Source organism: Triturus cristatus, chromosome 9 (assembly GCF_964204655.1).
Source record: "Triturus cristatus chromosome 9, aTriCri1.1, whole genome shotgun sequence".
NCBI lineage: Eukaryota > Metazoa > Chordata > Amphibia > Caudata > Salamandridae > Triturus > Triturus cristatus.
Genome location: NC_140592.1, coordinates 1,196,311,113 through 1,196,333,588, shown reverse-complemented (window position 1 = coordinate 1,196,333,588; position 22,476 = coordinate 1,196,311,113). Strand labels below are relative to the sequence as shown.

General features: G+C 43.2%; 1 long non-coding RNA gene across 1 annotated transcript in view; it reads left to right on the top strand.

Moving 5' to 3' along the window:
* Positions 1–2,722: 2,722 nt before the first annotated feature.
* LOC146799620 (uncharacterized) overlaps positions 2,723–22,476 on the top strand; it is a 215,748-nt gene continuing 195,994 nt past the window's right edge. The window contains exon 1 of the long non-coding RNA XR_014969290.1: positions 2,723–3,040. This is a non-coding gene — a long non-coding RNA (uncharacterized LOC146799620). The remainder of the gene's footprint in view (positions 3,041–22,476) is intronic.

Genomic DNA, 22,476 nt, shown 5'->3' with positions numbered 1-22,476 from the left:
ATCCTAATGGTAATACTGGGACCTTTGTAAAGCACGGCTGACAATCAGGCCCGTCCTGTCAGCCCTTCCAAAAATTCCATTGCTGATCATCTGTCCCAATCTATATTGGATCCTACTAAAGACAGTAAATGTGGAAATGTATTTGCCTAACGTTTTAATAAAACTCTCCCCAAAGAGAAGGCCATTCGGGTCACCTTGAGTTTCCTTGTTGGCTGGATCGTCCCACTTCAAATTAATCCTCATGAGGATAGCTCTTCTTCTCTTAACAATTAGACCCGGCATTAGCATTGCAAAGTAGGTATAAAGCCCGCAGGCTCCAGACCCTGAGCAGTTCAACATCTACGGGCTTGCCTTAAAGGAAGGCTCCTCAGTCATATCCAAGATCCTGGCCAGTGGACCCAGTGTGTCCAACAATCTATCTTGATATTGCTTCAGTCAGCATTCCAGGCCTTTGCTAGGATCTTTCCCTGACTTAAAATGGAAAGTCAATAACTCCAGGTCCAGATTGGGTGTGGTTCCTGATTTATTATCCAGCAATGGTCTCAGGCATTTAGCCTTCATCAGATTTCGAGTCTGCTTATCGAGAGACCTTCAGATCCAGAATTTAATAAAGGAGGTCATGTGGTCCATAGGCCACCAGTACGATCCCCTTGGATGAGTAATGCCGGTAGGATTAAACATTTCCATACCCGATGGGTCCTTGATAGCCTTTGAAGTTGAAGGTTGGTCCAAATCCTCATCGAGGAAATCCGTCTCTAGCATCTCCTGTGGATGGAAAACATACTCATCCACCTCATTGTCATATAAATAATCATCTTCAGTATTTATACTGCGGTCTTATGTGCCATGAAGGCCACTCATTCTATTTATGCAACACCTAGATCAATTGCCCCAACATGGTTGCTCCTGCTAATTGTGCCGCCATGGACACCACAGTCTCTTGTAGCGCTCAGGCTACCCAAAGTGTGTTCCTCACTCATTAGGTATTTGAACTTTTTAGTTGCCTTACCCCCTTTTTTGACAATAAAAGGGGTCTTAACCTCAGAAAAAGAGAAAAAGTCCTCCTCAGAGTGTGGCTCCCTTTTTAGGTCTCACCTAGGCAGCGCTTGTGCTGTCTCTTCAAGACCTGCTGTATTCAGGATATGGATATAAAGCTCTGCCTACTTTCTGCCCATCTTTTGAATTGGTTCCTGTCCCTGTCCTTTGCAAATAGTGGCTTTTCATTGGTCATTAGGCTTAGTAATCCCTCCTTAGTACAGCCTTGCCTCTTCTTGTACCCTCCCATGAGGACATCCCCTGTTACATGTGTTGTTACGCACTAGGTTTAATTACAGCCTCAAGGCACTATTCTCTTAAAAGCCTTCAGACGTGACACTTATTTGGTCCTAAACTAGGTTGGCAGTGGAAAATTTACTCGCTAGCATATCTCACATTTATATTAGACCTTCTATAAATTTCCCTTCATCAGCTCCACATCGAGTACAACCATATCCGGAATTAAGATAATAATTCTTTTATCACATTTCAAAGCTACTAATTGTATATATGGACTTAGCTATTTGAATGTACTCATGGTACTGTCTTGCATGCAATGCATTATGGGTAGGGTGGATTTACCATATCTTCTGCAGAGTGCAGTACCATATGTGACCAAAGGTTTATGAGGCTCACCAGGGACCTCAAGGAGCAGCTTGCGGTTCTGCACCAAGACAAGCAGTGCTGGTGCCTTGCTCACTAGGGACCTCTACGAGCAGATGCGGTACTGCACCTAGACATGCAGTGCTGGTGGCTTGGTCCCTAGGGACCTCTAGGAGCAGCTTGTGATGCTGCACCTAGACATGCAGTGCTGGTGTGTTGCTCCCTAGGGACCTCTAGGAGCAGCTTGCGATACTGCATCTAGACATGCAGTGCTGGTGCCTTGCTCACTAGGGACTTCTAAGGGCAACTTGCGGTACTGCACCTAGACATGCAGTGCTGGTGCCTTGCTCACTAGGGACCTCTAGGAGCAGTTTGCAGTACTGCACCTAGGCAAGCAGTGCTGGTGCCCTGCTCACTAGGGACCTCTAGGAGCAGCTTGCAGTACTGCACTGAGACATACAATGCTGGTTCCTGGCTCACTACACAAGCATTTGCAATGCACTAGGTCTCGCATTACTGAAAGCATGAGCTATTGGCGTTGCATTATTATTTGCAATGCCAAAACCTCAAACTATCAGTAATGCGAGTCCTATTGCATTGCAAATGCTTGTTTTCTTAGCGAAAACGGCTTCCACTGCCTCCTTCAGGGAAGGTTTGAGCTCACTGTCAAAATATCTCCTGAAAATATCCTCACCGAGGACAGGGGGCCCCTGGGTAACGATCTTATCAGACATAACGGGGAGGAGCTCCTTCCAAATCTCGAAATAAAGTAAAGGGCTAAAGAGAACTGTGTTTGTCCTGTCTAGTTAATACTTTCTCTTTTTTCTTTATTTTTTATAGGAGAAAACAGATACCTAAAGATTGTCCAAAACACTCCCTACCGGTTCGCCTCAGTAGCGGCAACCGTTTAAAGGAGACCGTGTTGCTATGGTGATGCTGTACGCGTGCTGAGCACGTCTATAAAAATAGCTTAGAGCCCAAACGAAAATGGCCACCAAGATGCCGAATCCTCTTTTTATTTCCATTGAAGACTTGGCTCCGCCTGAGGAAATTGGGAGGAGATGGCCACTGGTGTGTTACGCGGCCGTTGAAGGCAGACACGCTCTTCCGAAATGCAGGAGAGCATGTCTTGAAGCTTAATATGCAAATTTCACAGAGCGCCCGTGTGGGCACTTGACAAAGTCCTCGCAGGTTGTGGGGATTGCTCCGGGTCTGAAACCAGCCCGCTACGATAGCTTGGACGACAAGGAGCCCAGGCTAAAGTAAACTAAGCACCTACCTGGTAGCTGGGCTGCTAAGATCCTCGTTAGCAAGGGAAAAGCCACCACATATTCCAAGAACCTACAGAAACGAGACCCAACCATAAACTGGAGGGGTAATATGAAACACCGACCTACCAGAAGTAAGTAAAGGTGAAACCAAACCTGAAAAATCGTTATAAACATTATGGTAACATAGAAAAACATAACAAGTATAGATAACACAACAGTACTTATCTAGTCAAAGAGCAGCGAACGAAAGAGGACTATGCTTAATGGCTTGGAGTCATATATTGTTTGGTTTATGATCTATTTCATGTTCTTTAAAGGGCTGCATGTTGTGGCAGCAATAAAAGGTTATTGTATAATGGTAGCCTCCCGTCTTGTTATGAAATCAACTGGAGGGATTTCTCTTACTAAGACTCTAAGCTATGATGATGATGATGATTATGATGAATATTTTTATTATCATTATTGCTATTATTAATATTAGAATTATTATTTTGACCCTACAATAGTATGCACTTTCCCCAATGTTTGTGGGATTGGTATTAGAATAGTAGATTTACCTTCCCCTAATAGTACATCGCAGCTCCACCAATATATGTACTTTCTACAATGTCTGTGGGGCTAGAGTTTTTGAATAGTAAATCTGACCCCCCCCACAATGTTAGTAGGAATGGATTAGTAATGGTAAATCAGCCTCCGCAATATGTGCACTTTCAACAATGTTAGTATATTAAAATAGTTAATATCCCCCCAATTATATGTATTTTCCTCAATGTATGCAGTGGTAAATCTGCCCTCTGCCCATATATATGCACTTTCCCCAGTGTTAGAGGGGCTGGGACTATATTATTTAATCTGTCCTCCCACCCCCCCAAATAGTTACACTTTGCCCAATGTCTGTGGGACTGAGGTTAGATTAATAATTCTGCCTCCCCACCCAATGTACGTACTTGAACTGATCTTGGTGGCATTGGTGTTAGAATAGTACTTTCAACCACACTCCTTTCCAAAGATATGCACTTACCCCGTTTATTTGAAGAACTAGAATTAGTATGGTAAGCTGACCTCTCCCAAATATATACACTTTCCCCAATGTTAGTGGGACTGGAGTTTGATTTGCAAATGTACTCCCACCAAAGGTATGACCTACCTCAATGTTAGTAGGACTGGTGTAAGAATACTAAATCTTACCTTCTCCCAAATATATGCACTTTCCCCAATGTTTGTGGGACTGGAGTCATATTAGCAATTCTCCCACTCTTCAATATATGTACTATACCCAATGTTTTTGGGCTGGTGTTTGAATTATAGCTTTAACCCAACCCCTACTCCCAGCTAAATGGATTTGCCCATATTTATGATGGACTAGAGCAAGATTAGTAAATCTCACCCCTTCCCCCCATATGTTTGTTCTTTAGCCAATGTTTGTGGGACTGGAGTTAGATTCGAAAAACTGACCCCAATCTCCAAAATTAATACACTTTCTCCAATGTTAGTAGAATTAGATATATATGCACTTTGTTACCACAAATGTATGTTAGGCTGGAGTTAGAATAGAATGTCTGCCCCTCCCCCCATTCATATGCACTTTCCCCAGTGTTTGTGAGACTGATGTTAGACTAGTAAAGCTGACCTCTTCCAAACACATATTCTTCCTCAAGGTTTGCGGGACGGGAGTTAGAGTAGTAAATCTACCTCCCTCCCCAAAAAATATATACGCATGTTTTTCATCGTTAGTAGGACTGGAGTTAGAATAGTAAATGTGACCAGCTTCCCAAATATATGCATGTTTCCTTGTATTATTTATACTTCAGTTAAAATGGTAGATTTACCCCCCGACCTGATCCCAAATATACATGCTTTCCCCACTGGCAATACGAATGGAGTAAGCATGGTAAATCACACCCCTCAATATATACACTTTCCCCAATGTTAATAGAAATTTGAGTTAAAATATTAACATAACACATGTGCACCCAAGGGCATCTTGGCACTGAATAGCAGATGTTTATTGCTATCAAAGGGACTCCTTTTATTGACCTCAGAAGGATGAAAGGCTGAGTGGACATACCAGGATTTGAACCTGTGACCATGAGCTTTATCACAGGCCCCTAGAGCAGATGCATTAGTCCACTTAGCCACTAGACCCGACAACATAGCGTTCTTTAATTTATGCATTGGCCCAATGTTTATGGGACTGTAGTTGCAATAGAAAATGCGCCCTTCTGGTTGCTTAACTTTTTTAATGCTATTTAACTGTGATTAGGATATCAAATGAATATCCTTTCATTTTTTATATTTTGAACTACATGGGCAATGAGTTAAATTGTTACCACTATCTTTTAAATGTGTTTGAAAGCTGATATGGATGTTTAGACTGGTTCACAATTAATGAAAACTATTTAACAAATGCACATTTACAAATTGTAGCTATTGCATAATAATCATATGTATCTGTTAAAAAAATCTTCTTAATAACTAATTTATTTAAATGGTCATTTCAAAATACAGTTTTTAAAGGTAGTTTAATACCTACATATATATTAACTTTAATAAATGTCTATATTCATAGAAAAAAATAAGTTCTTAGACTTATATTTTAAAGATTTGCAATGCATATATTTTACAGTGTTTCATATTTATATATACATATTTAAATATGTAACAGCCACAACCAGTAGCGGTCCGTGGAGGGAGTTCGGTGAGGCAGTGAGGCGGGGCGGGGGAGGGGCAGGGTGGGAAAATGTAAACACCGGAATTTGGATGAACGGAGGTAAGTACACATTTAAATAAATAATACAAATTCCTTAGCGCTCGCTGCATCGCATGCGATGCAGCGCTCGCATAGGAATTCGTTTTATTTATTTAAATGTGTACTTACCTCCATTCATCCAAATTCCGGTGTTTACATTTTCTCACCCTGCCCCTCCCCCGCCCGCCCCGCCTCACTGCCCCACCGAACTCCCTTCACGGACCGCTACTGGCCACAACTCAATTATAGGAAGGGTGGTCCTAAGCAATGTGGTTCTGCTCACAGGTTGCCTCCATGTCCTACAAAACATACTTTGCTGCATTGTGCATACCACTTTCACCACTATCAACAGCCTTCTGATTTCCCTGGTGTGGGCCCGCGGGCCAAGTAGGGTGAAGCTAGAGGTATTGAAGCTGAATATGGAGTCTGGAGGCCTGGGTCTTCTGGACCTTAGCCTCTATTTTGCAGGATTACTGCAGTATGAGGCACAGTGGCGTGTTGAGAATTCAAATACCAAGCAGGCCTTGCTAGCGGAGTGGGGCGAGGAGGTGGACCTCACAGGATGTCTGATGATGGGATCACAGGTTCCTTCTGGCTTCCTGTTCATAGTCCGTCAGGTCAACGGGTTTGAGAGCGGGCTGTCACTTTGGTGATCCACAGGGCCCTGTGTGCTCCAATGCTCCTCCTTCGATGGCTACACAGTTTCTGTCAGATACAGACCGTGATGAGCCTTATGCAGTGGTATGGTGGAGGATGCTCGATGGCTGGGGATCTGTATTTTAATGGAGCCATCGCTTGACGATGCAAGAGAATGTTATCAACTGCCACCTGGTCAATTTCAGCAAATATGCAAAATCATCACTCACAGCCCGTGAAATATGGGTGGCTTTTCCGGATGAGCTGGACGAATCACAGACGTTGCAATTACTGCTTGACTCAGACTCCTCTAGGAGGCTGATTTCTTGCATATTAAAAGCCCTAAAGGCGGATCCTTAGGGTCAATATGATGAAGATCTGGGACAGATGGTTGGCGGACCTTCCACTGCCCCTCATGGATGGAGAATGGCGGTGGGAATTTGCGCAGGTCAGGGAGGTTGCCAGCAGCACCAGCTTTAGGCTCACGCAATTCCATTATTTACATCGCACCAGTCTGACATCTCAGTGAATATCTCATTTTAATGTGGTGCACCCTCCAGTGTGCCACCGGTGGAGTCTGGAGCCGGCGACGTTCCTTCATATGACTTGGGATTGGGTGAGGTTGCAGGTTATTGGGCAGAGGTAATGCGAGTGCTGCAGGACATTATGGGGGTCCATGCTGAGCCCTTGGGTAAGCACTGTCTATTGGGCATTCTTCCGACCCCAAAAACTTGGTCATGAATGCGACATAGATTCATCTTACTGGGGCTTGTGTTGGCCAAGCGTCACATTGCAATACATTGGACTCACCTCCCCACCAGCTGGACAAATGGAGGGCTGTTTTTGAGGGAATGGGGAGTGGCCGAGGAACAGCAACTAAACTTGGTCTGCACTGATGGGAACGCAGAACATGACCTAGAGATCTGATGGGGCTCTGTTGGAAAGGCTAATGACTGATGAGTAGGCGGGGTTGCGCCATCTGTTTTTTCTCAGACTGTAGGGTCCGCTATGCCCCTGATAACACTGGAGATCAATTCCTCGAATATCTGAATGTTATACATAAGAGTGTGTAAGTGTAGGATGTACTGGGTAGAGGGGTCATCCACAGAGGCATTGCAGGTGCGATGGCTGCGCTCCCTGTATGTGTTTGGGGGGACTCACCTGGGACAGGTTGGCTCCCTGTGACTGCTGAGACTACTGGATTCTAGATGAGTTGCAGCCATTTATGGATCGATTGGGCTCTATGTCACCTGACTCTCTGCTCATCCCCCAATTGTCCCCCATCAGGGGGAGGCGGCTGGCCTCCCTTGAACAACTGCGGCCCCGGATTCTGTTCTTCTCTTTAGTTTTGCCTAACTTCTGTGGGCACTCACACCCCTTATCGCTCTACTGCTACCACAGTTGATGGTTATTATGTTTTCCCTTGGGTGGTTCATTCCCAGATGTAATGCACCGTGGGGCTTATTTATGAGACCCTGCATCATTTTTGCGCAGCCATTGCATCACTTTTTGTGACGCAGGAGCGGAGTAAAATATGCGCCATGTTGCGCCATATTTGCGAAGTGACGCATCTAGGCAGATGCGTCACTTCGTAAACCCCTGCGCTACATTATACCTGCGTCAGGTATAATGTATGCAGGGTGGGCGTTCCCCCGCAAGAAAGGGTCGTAGGAGTGACGCAGTGAAATCTATGAGATTTCACTGCGACACTTCTATGCCGCCACTGCGTCAAAATCTTACACCTGCCTTATGGCAGGCGTAAGGGTGAAGCAGGCCCTTTCACATGGAGCTTGCCCCAGGTGAAAGGAACATTGCTGTAGTTGCGTCACGCTTCTGACACAACTCCAGCAATGCGCCACTTTTGCCCCGACAGATAGGTCAGTAATACTGACGTATCTGTCATTCCTTGCGAAATGATGCGTCATACTGTAAAATAACACATCATTGGTGTCGCAAGGAGGGCGCACTGAGAAGTGTCCCATCGCTGCTTTCACGCAGCGATGCGCCATTTCTCATAAATGAGGCCCTGTATACTTATATTTTGATGTGGAACTGCATATTCTATCATAATGCTTCTGAGCTGGGACCACCTGCACCTTGGACAGGTTCAATATAAGTTCTATCTAAGTTGTATTGCTGACTGTATGATGCTACATGTTCCTTATTATTGTACTGTTCCCATATAGAACAACATGTAATGTACCATACAGTGCAAATTCTAAATAAGAACGAGTTTTAAAAAAAGTATTTGCACAAGAATGTAATCTCCAACCATTTATTTATTTATTTAGCTTTGATTCTTTCCAAATATTTAATCTACAGTTACCAATTAATCTGTGTGCCAGGTTTTGTATCTAATCCTTTTAACCTCACTCCTTCGATGAGCATCTGTTCACCAAACAATTTCCAACTGACACCAGTTTGTTCACATAGTCACTGCCAGGACCCAAAAGATATAAATCATCTTTGGAGCCCCCTAGGCCTAGGATGCCATACTGTATTCCTGTCATTTTCAACCTCTACATGGAGCAGCTTGGAACTCTACACACAGATAACAGCATCAAGGTTCACAAATATGCCAATGATACATAAATCCTCTTGAAAGTCTTTACTTCTCCAGATATCTCACACTGCCTGCACGTCATCCAGACCCTGATGTCCAGCGCCTGCCTGAAGCTCATGCCAGGTTTGTACTGTATCTTGCTTGCTGTTCTTGGTAAATAATAGAAATTCTGAGCCAGATGTGCGACCCTTTTTTGCTCTCGCAAACAGGAGATTGGCCCGTTTGCGACTACAAAAAAGGGTCCTGGCATGTAGAAACGCTATTTTGTGAGACACTGACTCACAAAATAGCGTTAGTGACTCTCGCTATTAGGAAGGGACAGCCCTTCCTAATAGCGAGTCTCAATACCATGTACTATTGTTTTGAGACTGCATTTGCGGCCACAAAACACTCGCAGTTTGCCACCTACTCCAAGTAGGTGGTAAACCACTCGCAAACGGGAAGGGGTCCCCAAGGGACCCCATCCCCTTTGTGAGTGTGTGCGAAAATATTTTTTAGGAACAGGCAGTGGTCCCATGGACCACTGCCTGCCCTTAAAAATGAAACTGAAAAGTTTCATTTTTTTTTTCAATGCATCCCGTTTTCCTTTAAGGAAAACGGGCTGCATAAAAAAACTGCTTTATTTAAAAAGCAGTCACAGACATGGTGGTCTGCTGACCCTAGCAGGCCACCATCCCTGGGAGTGCTAGCCATTCTCAATGTGGTCGCAAATAGTGCTTGCCTCATGAATATTCATGAGGCATGCAATTTGCGACCCCATTGGGAATCGGGGACACTGTTGTACATTCACTTTAGCGAGTCGCAAATTGCGAGTCGCAATTCGACGCAATTTGTGACTCGCTAAAGTGAATGGTCATACATCTGGCCCTCTGTCTTGGCTGGGTTGAGCTTCAGGTAGGCACTGGACCTGGCTTAATGGTGTGAACCTTGGCGGCTTCAAACCCTAACTCTTACTGAATGCCAAATCACTTGCATTCACCTTAGACACCAACCTCTCCCTCGAGGAACACTTTGTCAAAAAAAACAAAAATGGCCTGATACAAGCTCTCTCTTCTAAAGAAAGTTAAACATGTTTATTTAGAAAGCGAATTTAGAACTACTGTTCAAGCCCTTGCTCTCTTGCATCTGGCTGATGGCAATGCCTTTCTCCATGGACTCCATATAGTCATCTCTTAGGTGCATCCAACACCCTCCAGCACTTCTCATCCAATGCACAAAGAAATATGTTACCCACATCCTAATGATACTTCATTGGCTCCTCTTGCTGGCCTGCACCATCTTCAAAACCAGCTGCATCATTTACAAAGCCATTATGACCAACCTCCACGCCTATCTTACAGACAAACTCACCCTCTCTGGCAGTTTTCGGCACACCTGCAGCAAGGACACCATCAGGGTGCAGACTAAGCAATTTAAAAAAGAAGAAATAAGGCAGCAGACTTTTTCCATCAGAGCACACAAGATCTGGAACAACATTCCCGTATACATCAGAACCTCTTCAACACAGTTCCAATTTAGGGAACAGTTGAAGAGGCATCTCTCTAAAGAACAATACGTTACAACGCATTAACTGACCATTACCCTACTACTTCCCCTATTCACTCATTGAATTTATGCTTTTCTTTGACCCATTAAAACACTCTGCTGCATTTTTGGGAGACTCACACTTTTGCAGACTTTTCACCACGAGACAAACAGCGACACTCTCTTGACATTGGTGTTTGCCCCACTGTGATCGCCTATTTTTTGTTTCTACAGGGGATCGCCCCATGCCCTACCTGCCCTCCCATCTCTGCCCACAGGCATTTCGCCACCTACAACAGCAGCGCTGTTTAATTAAGAGCTGCAGCAGTGCAGATGGCGAAATGTCAGTTCGAATTACTACTGCGGGCCAAAGTCTGCATACCAGCTCACACTATTGAAATACCACATGCATAAGTACATACCCCCAGATCATGAGAGATGCCATTGCCACCCTAAGGAGCTACAGACACTTACAGCAATGTCTGTACAGGAGACCTTTTTTCAGTGATCACCAACCACAAGCATTTGACACCTATTTGCACCAATTGGTTTTCCCATGCACCAGCCCAAGTAGAGAAATGAAAATTGCAATTTGAAGGCAATGTTGCCTACATGCCTGGTGCAGGCAGCCCAGCAGGCTTCTTATTGTTCAAACTTAGGCAGGGCACAAAGGCAAAAGTGAAAGAGGCTCATCACACTCAAATAGGTGTATTTTCTTGCATACCTAGCCATGCCAAAAGCTCAAGGTATGGACTAGGTGCGTACAATGCCAGCAGAGAAAGTGTGGATGTAGAAAACTATTGCTGTGCCATGACATGTATGCTTTGACCATGTACACCACTCAGCTGCCTTTTGGCAAGGTTTGCACTATAGAAATATTGTATACATACATGCATACATCATACGAACTGGAATGCCCCAAAGAAATTGGAAACTCTACAATTTTCAGTTGTCTCAAAGCCGTGGATCAATGGATGACTTGGAGCCATCTCAAATTGAATGCTTCCAAAACGGAAATACTCATGTATGGCGACTGAAAACATTATGACCCGCTTGCTGCCTGGCCTGAGGAACTGGGATCACCACCTAAAGTATCGAAGGAAGTAAGAAACCTCAGACTAACCATGGACTCTAAGCTATCGATGAATGCCCAAGTGGACAAACTAGCAAGTTCAAGCTTTGTTACTATAAAAACTCCGCGACAAATCTTCCCCCATTTGGGATTTCCACAGAAGGTCAAAGCTACCATCTCCCTTGTTCCGTCCAAACTCGATTACACTAATAGCCTCTACCACGGATCACCTTTAACGACCATGAAACGACTACGGATTCAGAACTCGGCTGCCAGACTACTCTTGCATGTTAAAACACGAGACCATATCTCCTCTACCTTGAAAGCCCTGCATTGGTTACCGGTTGCCAAAAAATTTGCGTACAAGCTGCTTTGTATCACCCACAAAGCAATACATGGAATGGGACGGCTCTTCATCAGGAATAAAATCACCAAACATACTCAACAAAGGAACCTCCACTCTAGAGTGGCACCTCACCTCAAAATCCCAAGATACAAGAAAAAGAAATAGGGTGGCACCTACTTCTGTGTAAAGGGAGCCAAACTGTGGAACTCTTTACACCCCAACATAAGATCCACAGACAACCACCTTATCTTCAGAAAACTACTCAAGAATTGGCTCTTCCCTACATAAGCACCATACACAAACATAAATATACAGCATAGCCCTCTGTATATAAGCATTTCTTTGTATTATAGATATGTACCTATATATGTGTATTGCTTTGTATAAATATGTAGAATAATTGTTTAAACAAATCTATCCATTTTTAACTACAACAACACTTGAAAACCAGCGTTTATCTAATGCATCTTTAATCTACATATACTTACTTCCTTAATGCATCTATATACCTTTCATGTACTTGGATCTTTATATTTATCACTTTTCTCCTAAAAAAGCATACAATGCACTGTCCTATTTCTCGCCCTATACCTCTCTCAATATATCCTCTACCTCAACTCTCTGACTCATCTCAAACCTCTATCTACTACTCTTTCCAATACACTACCCTATTTCTCACTCTATACCTCTATCAATATACCCTCCACAACCACTCTCTCATTCATCCCAAACCCCATACCACTACTATGATCCCCCAAAAAACCCTTTCAAGACTCTCCCCTACTCTACCCATCCTTGCATCATCTGACACCTCTTTTACTATACCAATCCCCAAAACAAGCCTTACTAAACTCTTCCCCCTGACTCTTCCCCTCCACATCCCTTTTGACTCATCCCAAGCCCCCTCCTACTGCTATGACCTCCAAAACAAAACAAAAACAAAAATTTAAATCATTCACTCTTCTATCCCTCCACTCTCCTTTTCAATCAAAAATAACAGACTAACATGTTCACTTCTCAAATGTCATATTTCACTATACTAATTGACCACTAATCCTTTATGGGTTCCAGAGTAGCGTGCTACTCGGCGAAAAAGCCTTTCAACACCTCATCAGGGGGAGAAAGCACTTATTAAATGCAAACCTTTTCCCTCTCTTATCCCTCTGCTACCCTTCTCAATCCAAATAACTGACTAACATATCCACCACTCAAATTACTTTCATATATAACTATATACTACTTCAACACTAATCCTTTATGGGTTCCGGAGTAGCGTGCTACTCGCCGAAAAAGTGCTTTGACGCCTCGTCAGGAGTAGTAAGCGCTATATAAATGCAATTACAATACAATACAACACAATATATACGCATGTGACATAGGAATACCTGGTGGAAACAAATGGCTATGAATGAAGACAGGTTCACCACAGCCTTGCTGTTTTCAGCCAGCCCGCTGATGTTGAGGCTGAACTTTCCTTGACTGACACACCCTGCTGATGAGGTGTACAAGACTGGTGCTGCCCACATGGCTATGGAAGAGGTTGTTGCTTGGAACCTGAAGGGCGCCAAGGGGTGTTTAAGATGAAGTGATATTGGGTGATCCACCCTTGTCTTATTGCACCCATTAGGTCCCATGCTGTGCAGAGTGCTGTGATCTCCCCACCCGACACAGTATACTAGAGGTGGAAAACCAATTCTCAAAATACCTAAAGGTGAAACTTGTACCTCAACTGCTGCCAGAGCACTTATGCACTCCAGTGAGAATATGTTTACTACATAGGGGTTGCCATTGATCAATCAATCAATCAGAGCCTTATAAAGCGCAACGACTCACCCGTGAGGGTCTCAAGGCGTGATCTTACAGTCACACATGTGACCTCCATTCAAAGGGGAAAAATCCTGGTGTACCTGGAGTAACTGGCAGACAAAACACACTGTGCTTGCCCAAGGTGAATGTCGAATTAGAACACTTCATGCAAGCCCTAAAAACGTATTGAGACATTAACTCATGCATGGAAACAATAATGACGTATGGGGCTCAATCAGTGTCCTAGAAACTACCAGGCATCTGCTGATCGCCACAGTCGGAGAAGAAACACAAAGATCAATGAGAGAGAGGTGCCAGGTGCCACGCCAAGGCGTGGGGAAAACATACACCCTAAAGGGAAGCTAATGAGGCAATTTTGAGTTTGGTGGGTGCTAGCATACACCAAAAAAGAGGTGGAGGGCCTGTGTACCAAACTCACGGTTCCTGTGCACCATTTAGAGATGAGGCTACTGCTGTATTTCTGACACCTGAGCTTTAGAGATAAAGTCTGCACCACTGCATGACCAAACCATAGCCAACCCAAAAATCACAAAATTTAACAGGGGGAAAGGGACTTAAGATATTAGGATATGTCAGTTTTCGTGCAGAAAGACAAAAAATCAGAATAGGTGCTATTACTGGACATTATAAATTCCAAGCCCTATTTGTTCAATTGCACTGGGTTGCCTAAGCACCACAACTCCCTCCAGGGCACTCGTTATCGAGGAATAGTAACACCTATTATTTACTGGCCTTAAAAACCAGCAGGAAAGCATTAAACCAAGTGGGGATCCTACCAGGGAAGCCCTATGCACAGGGTTGCAGACGCATTTTGTTTATTGTGACAGAAGATGGCTCAGTGAGTTAAACGTTTTCTTTTGACATTTGCCATACTCTGCATGTGACGAGTACAAATCTTGTTAGACCCATCTCATCCATCCATTGAATGTAGCCATGGCTGAACACTCAAAGCACGCCTGCAGCTGTCAGTCAGCAGGCGAAACCAAGGCACCTCCCACTCCTGTCCAGAGAGCATTGCAGATGAACAGAGAAAGTGAGCAGGGGAAGAAGGACCCAGGTCATGTCCCTGAACACTGCTCTGGGGAAAAGGCATTTAGAAGTGCGGGAAGCCCTCTACTCCACCCATCCTTGCATCATCTGACACCTCTTTTACAGGAGTACTCTTTTACATACTCTTGCATGCAGGTGTGAATTGTCGCTAAAATGTCAAAGTCCATATTAGTAAAAGTGCAAAGTAGACACAGGCCTATTTGTACTACTAACTGTGTATGATTATTCCCTGAATAGTCCCATTTTATTCCCATTTTAGATGTTTAGGGGCCAATTCACATAGGCAGTAAGAATACATAAAATAGTATGTGTATGTACTCCAAAATGCCCCTCGATGCAGTTACGAGGAGCTAGGCCACAGTAGAGAAGTATAGTGATCTACCTGAACTACCAGCCACCACTGAGAACTGATGGGAAAACACCAAGAAAAGAACAGTTCTACCTGGGTTTAAGTTAAAAGAAGTTAATATGTTGTAGGACAAGGTTAAGATGGGAGGTTCGGCAGTTCTGACCCAATTGCCCCCAGGTTCACCAAAGTACTGATTCACCCAGAGTAGGAAATGGCTTGCGGGGTCAAGGGTAGGGAGGGGGGAAGCTAAGCTTGTGAACAGCAGTAGGAAGCTTACAATTAGGAAACTTATATGTACTCCGGGAGCTCTTGTGAGGCAACGAGGGCGGGGGTGCAGAGGTGCTGGGACCATTTTCAGAGTGGGGGTCCTGCCATCAACGTGACCGCATTGTACTCATAAGGATTGTAAAAAATCCAAGTGTCAGACCGATGAGGCAAGCCAGTTCGTGGCAGGGGGGTAGTATGTTGCTTGTGATGCAAATTGGAGTACACTGGCACACTTATATCACGAAAGCATGACGTGATGCTGCACTGCGATTTACAGACAGCACATTCTGCATTGACTTGTCTCACAAATACTTACAGTTAAAATTATATCGCGCACAAAGGATATTGGGCGGAAATTGGGGTTCAGCTAATATTTGTCATGTGCGCATCACCAAGTAAAGAATCTTGATTTGTTTTGACCCTTTTCAAATATTTGCTTCCATTACACTTCAGAATTAAAAAAGCAAAGTAGCTGCGGATGTATTTTGAAATATATGTACAGTTAAACTATAGGTGCAGGTATATAAATGAGGTGTGTGTTAGAAAACTTGACATCTTACAGCCTTCCCTTTCGTACTTCCAGTGCTTCTGGGGGTGCGTTCAATAGAGCCCTACGCTGAGGAGTGATATGCAGTGGGCTACTTATTAGCAATCCCTTTAGGGCAGTGCTTAATTTGTGTCGGTGGTTTCAGGCGCTCGGCTCCCACACTTAATTGTCAGCACTGGCTCTAGTGACAGCCCACCACATAGTGACGCTGAGTTTTTAGTTTTGAAATTGCACAACAAAAGTGTTTATTAAGTCAATATACACTGAAAATGAATAATACCCGCCTCTAATGCCATTATTATAGCTGCGTGCGGCCTGAAATAGTCTGAATTGTCCCTCTTGTAGGAGTGCAGTGGTTAGGTGTTATGTTGGTTCTGTCACTGGCAGGCTGGCAGGGTATGGGTGGTGCAGGCTGCAGTGGCCTTCTGAGAAGGGCCCCGGCACTCAATTATGTGCAAATTAAGCACTGACTGGGCACTCTAGTGTGCACGAATAGAAACTGTCTTTCATTAAAGCAACCTTTTCCCAACCGAAAGAGCATCCTTGTGCTGTGCTGAGCCTGCAGTGCACATCCGGAAATGCAAGAAGGCCGACGCGCGCCGCAGCAGTGGCATGGGACCCAGTATCCCGCGGCTTTCACCCCTCCCCCGCCCGGCTCTCCATCCTTTCCCACATCCCCGTATTCTCACTCAACTCTAATTAATGCTGATGGTGCTGCCACAGTCGATTATTGTACTGGCTCCGCGGATCCAGGCGGATGCCGCCTCTCAGCACTGCTGGCTCTGCTAGTGGGACTCACGGAGGGGCAGGCAGCAGACGCCACACTCCCAGCAGCCCACATGGCTGCCGAGACACTGGAACACGGTCAAACCCTAGAGAACATCCACAAACACTGGACTTTTACATATCAAAAGATGTCTCCTTTTGTTGATTTAAAAGGTACTTATTGCATAAACAAATATGTAATCACGCGTCATGCGTAACAGACCCGGGCATGATCTGCTCCCAGTGGGGTTTACTTCTTCCTGGGAACTAAACACGACACAGCCAACATTTGGGATAGACATGTTACCTGCTGTCAATAGAGGTTTAAGAATATTGACATCATTTCTCTAAGGTGTAGGTCCTCTTTCTCCTCTACGTGTCTTTACAGATTTAAGCCCCATACCACACGGGTCCCCAAACAGGGGGGAAATGACCTGCCACTGATGACTATATCTGGCTCGTGTCTATCTTTGTTTGGCAAATGTGATGCTTAAAGAGCTGCAGCTTCCTGAGCCTGGCATCATTCTAATTTGTGCTTGGAATCTCCAATACAAACAAGCATTGATAGCACCAACAGGTTTGGATGTTTCGATAATACATATATATGTGACCTCCTGAGTGGTAGTGAGGCGTTTTGGAGTATGTAAGGTAGTACGCCTGCAGTATTCTCATGCGTACTGTTATAAGCCTTTGTGAATATTTCTCAATAGTTCTAAAATGGTAATAAAATGAGAATATTCGGTCAATATTCATATACAGTTAGTACAAATAGAAAGGGCTGTACCCTGCATGTTTATTAATAGGGAGTTGGTTGTGGCTGGGTCAATTCTCAAAGGTAAGTGTACATAAAATAGTACTCCTTTAGTGCTATTTCCTATACTCGTGAATTATTTTGTGAATCTTCTCCATTGACGCAATGTGTACAGGCACACTGTGTACAGGCACCGTGCAAACACACCCACGTGCAAAGACATAGAGCACACCTAAATGCACTCACATAGACAGCATGCATGCAGATCGACACACATACACATGCCCATGTTCACAGACAGAGGCAAAGATACACATGGACATGGCATGCATACAGTCCATAACAAGCATTAGCAAAGCCAATAGGTTTTGTCTGTTTAAGACCTATTGTGCTGTCAGTGTTTTTTAAAGATGTTGCACAGCTGTGCAGCATTCTGTGCAACATTGCTCAAAGTAAATAAAAACAAAAAGCTGTGACGCAGTCAACCTGGCAGTATTGCATATTTTTCCTTGGACTCACTCCCACTGGCATTTGCTATGCGAAACGCCATATACAGGCGCTTACTTCTTTCCATCTGTGAGAGATTCATTTGACGAATCACATTCCTGAGCACCCATTCCAAGAGTACTATGACAAGGGCTCGTCTACTTCTTGCCCTATCTGCAGTAGCCAGATTTGTTGTGGGTGGGTGATTCGTTTGAATGTGAAGAGGCTGTCATTATTACAATTAGGGCATTTATGACTATTGGTGGAACCAGTACCAGCAAGCTGGAAGGAAAGGCCACCACATTAGCATGGTCTGTCACATTTGCCCAGGGCTCGGGGAGGGTTCGCCGTGCATAAAGGTAAGTACAGATTTACTATTGCTAACTTTATCTCTACATACCTTGGGTACGTAGAGGTAGGCTTATAAATATGCACTTACCTTCTTGATATTTTGGTCTTCGACATTTGCCCGCAATATTATGGTAGCACAATATTATTGAGGCACTATTCTGGTGTATTACCTTTCGTAGGTGGCTTTGTCCTCATTCCTCCCATCTGGGACCCCCTGTTTGTGAATAAGACATGCCAAATGGTAAATACCATGTACATCTTGGTGGTCAAACATGCTGGCAGCCAACAATCTATCCAGGGCTGATTTCTTGATATCCTTCATTGTCTGACTGAGTCTTTTCTGTCTTTGGCTTGTGGTTTAATTTGCAGAATCTTGCGGTTTCAGTGTGTCTTATTGTTCCAGTGTTATCAATTTCAGCAGTGACCAGCAGTTTATATAGGACTGATTTTGCTCATTATGAGTGGCCTCTAACCTCTGGGGGGGCAAGTAACACCAGGTACCAGACTGCAGTTACCAACTACATTGCAACCTCTAGTATTTTACTTTCACCTGGCATTTGCAGTTCCTGAAAGGTGAAAGTCTTGCCCAAAATGAGGAATTACCATGGAATCAGACCAGGAATTACTTATTTGCTTGTTGTGCCGTATTTCTTAGTGGACCTTAAGGGTCTAATTCATAAAGGGTTGATTTTCTCCACCCCCAGTGTTACTGGTATCCTTGGTGTGAGTCCATTAAGGGATGGGAAAATCTGGCCTATTTCTCGGGCCACTCAAAATGAGGGCCAGATTCACAAAGGTAAACTTACACTTTTATGTATGTTCACTGATTTTATGTATTAACAAACTGTGCGTTGAGTTTTATGACTTTGTTTTCCCTATAATTATGTGTGTGGAGTTCTCTGCACCTTGAGCTTCCCTAATCGGGGAAGAGAACATAAGTATCAAGAGTGTGGAGTACATAAGTATCAAGAGTGCGGAGTATTAAAACTCTTAGTTTGTGAATTGTACTACACAAATGTACTATTAGGTGTAGTTTGTGAACAAAGGCCTGAAGTTTTTCATCTGAATAATATATCTGAAAATCCTATTGGTCCACTACCACCACAAACTGATGATGGGACAAATAATGTAATAAAGGAACAAAGTTCAGTCACTGTCTTGATATGAAAATCAGTATATTCCCTGAAGACTTTAATCTGCTAAATCAAAAACATTATTTTAGGGAGAACACAACATCACTAATTCATATAAATATACACAGAGTAGTGGCTGTGTTGGAGTATTTCAAACTTTTCAGGATGAAAAATAGATTGCATACAGTGAGCACTCTGTTGACGGCAACAAGATGATTGTAGTTGGACTTAACCAACAGAGAAAATCAGACATTAGATTGTACAAAAGGTGGTTGAGGATCCTAATCGGTACTGGAAAGAGGCGTCTACCGCCGCATCACTAATTCAGTTTCTTTGGGGGTTTCTTTTGCTCCAGACACTGGATTGTGAAATCACTGTTAGGTTTGGTCCATGAAGGGGGCATGTAGCAGACAAACATTAATTAAATGGTACATTATGTCCCTCCTGCCAAACATGATAAGAAGGTTTTGAGAATAATCACTATATGTTGTTGATCACCTGCTGAAGCTTCAACTCATCTTGTATTCCTTTAGTCTTTAAACTGTAGATGCCCACCAGCTGACCCAGAACCTCCTCTGATCGACAGGTAGGAAGAAACAAGGTACAAACGCGTTTTATTGGAAGTATCTATTATTAATCGACACTCAAATTATGTGTGCGCTGAGATAGCAACAATGCAGTTGAAATCATTTTGTTACGAATTGTTAAATACGGGTTTTTTCCTGGCTTATGCTAATTCTGCCTTAATGAGGTCTCAATGCCATCTTGTCTGAAATGGATGCTACATCAGGTCATGTTTTGCTTATGTTCCTGTTGCACATAGTCGAGCAAGATGTGGATATGTTTATTTCTGAATGACAGTGTTCTCGAAGAAGATCATCTAGTTTTTTTTTATTTCATGTCTCCAAGGACCTTCAGCTTGAACGAGGCATTGCATTCATTCACAATGGTTCACTGTTCTTTTTGTAACTAGTTTGTTCTGACTTCTCCTGATGACATTAGATCAGAGAGTGCTGAATCAGTATTGAAAATATTGATGTAGTGGGTTAGTACTGAGGTCGTAAGATTATGTGATGTTTTTAAATTCTGTATTCTGATTTGTGAAAATGCAGTTTGTTGCTCACACCACTGTGACTCTGCAGTTCTCATGTCCCTCTATGGAGGAATTGGCTATATAAACCCTTGAATTTCGGGGCAAGTCAAATTATTTTGGGTCTCTACAGGGGAGGCTGCCAGATTTCTTAGCAATTTTGCTATCCATTTGAGAGTTGCCTAGCATTGATTTTGCCTATTATTCTGAATTATTCCTATTACTTAGAGCCCTTATAGCAATAATTTTCTGCATTTAAATGAGATTTGCTGTACCTGTAGTTTACAATTCCTGTATTGTACTCTTTTGAATTTTGAAATAAATCTTCATGTTTTTTTCTAAATTCCATTCTAGAACTCACTTTTTGACTTTATTTTGAACTGCTACTTTGTACCTTGTTTCTGGGACACATTGTCTCATGAAATTGAGATTACCGCCGTCCCCGATCCACATCACCTGGGCGCCTCACTGAGCTGTAATTGTAGTAGTCAAGGGCTCCCACAGAAGTTATGTGACTCGTTTCCCTCTTTTCTACTCAATTCTTGAAATCATAGTTTTCCCCACTCTTTCACATTCTCCAACAGAAGTCAGGGCCCCCTTCCAGAGAAGACCAATGTTCTAGGCTCTCAGGTCAAAATGTACTGCATAGACTTGCTGAAGGAGACCTTCCGTATGTCAAGTAAAACAGGTAAAAGAGAACAATACAGAATTTTGGACATGAACACCCATTTTATGTATGCTCTACTAAAAAGGCCCCCTTCATGTATAGAACTAAGCAGTGATTTCACTCTCCAGTGTCTCGAGCAACAGAAGCCCACACAGAAACTGAAATGCAAATGAGACACTAGAAATCCCTGTCTAATTGGTCTAATCAAAAAAGTTTTAGTAAAATCTAATGTTTCACTTCATCTATTTTTTAAATCCAAACACAAACTCTTTCTTGTTGTCACCAATGTGCCATATGTGTGTACTCTTTTTAGGTCTCGCCTGACCCAGCGCATGCGCTGATCTGGAGAGACATTTTGCGAGGGCTCAAAAAAGTGCTACCACTGTAGACTAGAGCTACAGTGCATGTGCGTGGGAGAGCGCGCCTCACTTTCCCGGCCGCTTTGATGTTTGATCGCGATCACTTTCACTGCCGCTTTGATGTTCTCCGTGAGCCAGTTTTATTTCTCATGTTTAATACTTCTATGTAGTAATGGTGGCACCCGTGAGCCGCCATTACTACAGAGCAGTAATAAACAGAAACAAGCATTGGCATAGCCAATAGGTCTCGCTTTTGGGACCTTATAAGTATTTAGTTATGCAACTGTTGCATGGCTAAACACCTATAAGGTCCCAAAAGCGAGATCTATTGGCTATGCCAATGCTTGTTTGCACTGTAAAGGAGTTTGGAAGAAACCAATACACAACATAGCCTCTCCTGAATATATGTTTATTTCTTTTTATTATGTGTGTCTTAGGCATGCTATATAGATGTAGATGAACTTATTTTCCTATACAGGCCAGGCCTGAACCATGTTACTTTGATGTACTCTTTGTTCCATCATCAATTTGTGGTTACTGGGGACCAATAGGATTTTCAGATATGTTATCATGTCCAAGCTCCTCTTATGAAACCTTAACTAGGCCAAGTTCTTTTGAATCTATAGAATTAGCCTGAATAAAGTCTATTTTGCAGTCCTTTTCTTCCGGATGCATAACTACATATCAATCTATGAAAACAGGTTTTAAGAGAATCCCATGCAACCCAACCATTTGTTACAAACTTCAAGTTGCAGCTTTCTAATTTCTCTCCTTCGGTTGATGGACAAGAGACGAATTTAGTCTCCAGTTTTTACCTTTTTTTACTTTTCAAAAAGGAAAGTTCCAAATTCCGAGAATCACTGATGCGTGTTCTGAAATTAACATATTCCCAATTTCTACATGTTTAGTGACTGAAAGTAGAGATATTAAACTCAAGAAAAACTCAATGATTGAATAATTGTTATGCACAGGTGGGCAAAAAGTTATAATCTTTCACTTGGATTTAGGATACACCACTTTTCAAAATAAAGATCA